At 40.6% G+C, this 4510-nt stretch overlaps 1 long non-coding RNA gene across 1 annotated transcript; it reads left to right on the top strand.

Moving 5' to 3' along the window:
* The first annotated feature begins 552 nt into the window (after nucleotides 1-552).
* LOC134101443 (uncharacterized) lies at nucleotides 553-3614 on the top strand. Its single transcript, XR_009941376.1, has 3 exons — nucleotides 553-1557; nucleotides 2207-2279; nucleotides 2549-3614. It is a non-coding gene; the product is annotated as an uncharacterized LOC134101443 (long non-coding RNA).
* Nucleotides 3615-4510: the final 896 nt, after the last annotated feature.

Here is a 4510-nt window from a genome sequence, read left to right as displayed (position 1 = left end):
CTTTTTGAAAAAATGCGATTTATGAATTTTATGCATAGCTGTTGTTCAGTACGGATTAACTAGTTAAATAGTAAAAAGTAACTACTATTAACTTCATGATATACCCAAAGTAGATATTAACTTCCTTATACAGTATACCCAAAGTTCAATTTATTTGTAATAGGGCGTTAAAACAACATTCTGTGTAAAGGTCAGTCAGTCTGATGTTGTCTAATGCGATGCCCTGCTCTGTGCTCTGATGTGTCCTGTGTGAGGCTAGGACAGGCACATCTCTATACAGCCCGGCTGATGGAAAGCAGAGCTGGCGATACAATCTTCAAAGCAAACCTTCAAAGCCCAACAGCCACAGCAATTTGCCTCTTTTCCAAACATGGAGGTTTGTGAGGTGAATGTTCCTAATCACCAATTTCAAAGCATGCAATGCAGTAACCAGCTTCTGACTCTTTGGTTCATTATGACCGCCGCTAGCATAGCTAGCGAAGCGGTCATATAGTTGTTGTCAAAGTTTTTTTTTTTTTTTTTTTTTTTTTTTTTTTTTTTCCGTCATCGGTTCTGAATTTTTGGTCAACGATTCCCGGGACACCGTAACACCGGGGCACATGAAACTTGGTGGGCATGTAGCCCCAGTAGACTTTTACGGAAAAATTTCGTTTCGTCCCCGGGGGTCACTCCCCCCCCGCGCTGGCCCCGCCCGAAGCCCAAAAATTGCAGTTTTTCCTACATAACTACCTGAACCGTGGCACCGAGGATGACAAATTTTTTATGGTATGTTGGTCTCAAGAGCTCGGATCAACTTAGCTTATAACCAGTCATTTGTGAATTGCACCCCCATGGTAAAAATTGAAAATGTAATGTAATATTGCTTTAATTGCCCCTATCTTCAGATGAGATGCTATGAACTGCACCAAATTTCATGTGTATGATTAACCTGACACCCTCTGGGAGTATGCCAAGTTTTGTGGACTTTCATCCATGGGGGGCTATAATAAATGTATTTATGTGTGCATTTAGTGAATGGTCCCTCAACGTGGCTGCTCTACACTGAAGCCTAGAATGGCCCCATGGCCCCATGTAGCTGTGTCACTGGCACCCCCGTGGCTACCCTGTGCTTACCAAATAAAACAATTATGTATTTATTACGATTTTATATGAGAACGTCAAAAGCAGAACTAATGCAACCACGTTCAAACACTGCAGCCTGCTGCCACTGGTGTGTGGCGCTGGCGCTGCTCAGTGAATGATAGATCAGACCAGAGAGAAGAAGACAAACGAAGAAGATGGAGTTGTGATTTCTCAGTTCCGAATGGCGGCCATATTGGAATTTTCTTTACTGTCGCTAGTTTCACACTACTTGATTTCTCATGTTGCAGTAAGCTAAACGATTTCATCTCTTACGTGACTTGTTGTTCTTGCAGGTAACTGTGTAACCGTCTGACTGATAAAGAAGTTGTTAAATGTCTTTACGTTTAGAAACATAATCAAAAAAAATTCATCCAAGCAGATGCGAATAGCCTACAATGTCAGTACTCAAACCACCAGTAGCAGGCTTAGGACTAGGTAAGTAAAACATCTCTTCTCTATATCTCTACTATTTTCATTTTAAAAACTGTATGTAAAGCGTAATTCTAGCCAACACCTGTTTCCAAAATGTATTTATAGAGTCTGTACATGTGGTCCCTAGCTTGGTTTGCCCGAAAATTAAGTGGAAATATCCTTTAGAAGTGTTTACTTTAGGCGCTAGTTAGCATGTAACAGCATCTGAATTAATGAACTGGCATGGTGCATTTATACCTGACGATCTCTTTCAAGTAATTTAAATAAAAAACGGACATCATGGTTAGTATTTATAGAGTCTGTACATGTGGTCCCTAGCTTGGTTTGTCTGAAAATTAAGTGGAAATATCCTTTAGTAGTGTTTGTACTCTAGGCGCCAGTTAGCATGTAACAGCATGTGAATGAATGAACCACTAGCATGGTGCATTTATACCTGACGATCTCTTTCAAGTTATTTGAATAAAAAACTGACATCATGGTTAGTATTTATAGAGTCTGTACATGTGGTCCCTTGCTTGGTTTGTCTGAAAATTAAGTGGAAATATCCTTTAGAAGTGTTTGTACTTTAGGCGCTAGTTAGCGTGCCAGGTGTCATACCATTGCAGTAATCATCTCACTAAACACGTCTTTTCATATCCAATCTGTTCAACAGAGTTTGCCAGTCAGACCACTACACCTTTGCCAGCACCACCACCCAGCAAGCTTCATCAACTCCAGCCATGCCGGTAAATACAGTGCCTATTGACAGCCTACACACCCCTGTTCAAATGCCAGTAGCTTTGTCCATTGTTAAATCCCCGTTGTTCTTAAATGTGTTATTGTGTTTCGGAAAGGTATTGCATTACATTACTCTTCACCTTTTGCTTTTGTAGTAGAAAACATGTTGATGGTAGTGAAAAGGTAGTAAATTCAGCTCAATTTTTTTTGTATGAACCCTGCCATTGCAGTAATCATCTCACTAAATACGCCTTTTCATTTCTAATCTGTTCAACAGAGTTTACCAATCAGACCTACACCTCTGTCAAATTCGCTCACAACGCTGCCAGTAACACCCCAGCAAGGTAGAACTGCATTTTCATTAATCTGGCACCAATATCAAGGGAGAAACAAGCCATGAATGTCTGTCACAACTTCTTTGCATCTTTACTTTCCTTACATCTGAAGAGTGTGTTACATATATCATTATTAAAAATAATTTTAATAAATTGTTTAAGCATGTACAATAAATAAAGCATGTAAATGAGCATGTAAAATAAATAAACAAAAGCAAGTAAAATAAATAAATAAACAAAATGTATTGAACCTAATAGGCTACTATGTGTGGTGAGTCTGTGTGATAGTTGCTGAGGATAAATGTTTTTATATTGGATTATTAAATTACAGAATACATTTATAGGTTTCTCATCAGCAGGCACTGTCTTCACCTTAGTAAATTTGGTAACTTTGGTAAGTCCTGTAAATAATTGTAAATTGTTCTGATTGAGGGCAAATGGAAAGTGTTATAATGTATTATTGCTATTTTAGTGCATCATTTTCATTATTATGGCCATAAATAAGGCCAATTAGAAGCTGGTGGGTAGTAAGCGGCAAAAGGGTGGCCCTTTATCTGGAGCCGCTTCTGAGCCGCCGCTGGACAGCCAGAGAACTGATGAGCAAAACTCCAGCGGGCCACTGGTGGTTACCGCCGTTGGACCGCCAACTCTGCCGCTGGTTTGTAACAGTAACTTTAGCATTGCCCATTAAATGATTGCAAAATATTTATTGAGGTGAGTTTAACAAGTGTAATTTCATTGGCATATAATTCAGGCCTATAGTAGATGGCTAAATGGCTACAGTAGAAGGATACACGAAAAGCCCAAACTACCAAAATCTTCATATTTTATTACCACAGTTTCTATCTATAGGCCTCTCTTATTTGGTATACTGACTAGACATTATTGAACAAACATAGGCTATTCATCTGTATTTCAGTATCTCAGTAGCCTAGGTTAAAGTATTTTTTAGATACCTCCCTGAAATTACTTTTTGCAGGTTGTGTTCTATATCTGTCTTCTATACGTTCTGACGTTACTGTTAAAATGGCGTAACTGTTAAATTCCAATATAGTGAGTAGGCTATTGGCAAAACCGATTGGCATTTGTATGTTGAGCCGGCAGGGGGCTCAGTTTAAAAAGTAACTAAGTTCGCACACACACATCAACAGATTCACACGCACAGATAAACACACTTCCACGGATTCCACACACACACACACACACATGCGCACACATGCACATTCACACACACAGACAGACACACACACATCTTTATACAAGCAAACTCACACATGCACACACTCATGTACACATGAGCTGCAAGAGTAGGAGAAATACATACAGTATATTGCACAAATCGGAGATAAGGCAGGTTTAGACTTGCTGCAGACAACGCGTTCGTGTTCGTATCATGACTGCCTCGCGTATTTTGCGGTCGTTTGGTGCGTCGGTCGTGCACGTCGTCGCAAGCGAACATGACGCGTCCGCGAGATGCAATACTGATAAGAAAGTAGGGGGCGATCACTACAAAAAAAGGTGACTGCAAGATGCATTATCGACATCGAAGCTGGGGGCAATCATGAGAGTAAACAATGGCACATGGCCACATCCACATCTGATGTTACTATTCTCCCCCTAGTGAAGACCTCCAGTAGGGTGCGTAATGCTGCAGCGAGTCTGTACACCGGACACAGCAGGTCGCACACGGGCGCATATGCTTACGGTTGGTCTAACAGCAAGTATAATCCCAGCCATACAGGAAAGTTGACGAGCGTAATTCGTTTTGGAGAGAATGTGCAGAACTGAGCGGCGGTCATATTGTGTACCGCTATGCGGTGCATCTAGTTTCAGTTAAATTGGCCGTATCACATGACCACTATGTAAGCTTGGAAGTGACAAATCCATTCTGTCCACCACCATGC

This window comes from Sardina pilchardus, chromosome 14 (genome assembly GCF_963854185.1).
Source record: "Sardina pilchardus chromosome 14, fSarPil1.1, whole genome shotgun sequence".
In the NCBI taxonomy this organism is placed as follows: Eukaryota; Metazoa; Chordata; class Actinopteri; order Clupeiformes; family Clupeidae; genus Sardina; species Sardina pilchardus.
This window is presented reverse-complemented; position numbering and strand designations above follow the sequence as displayed.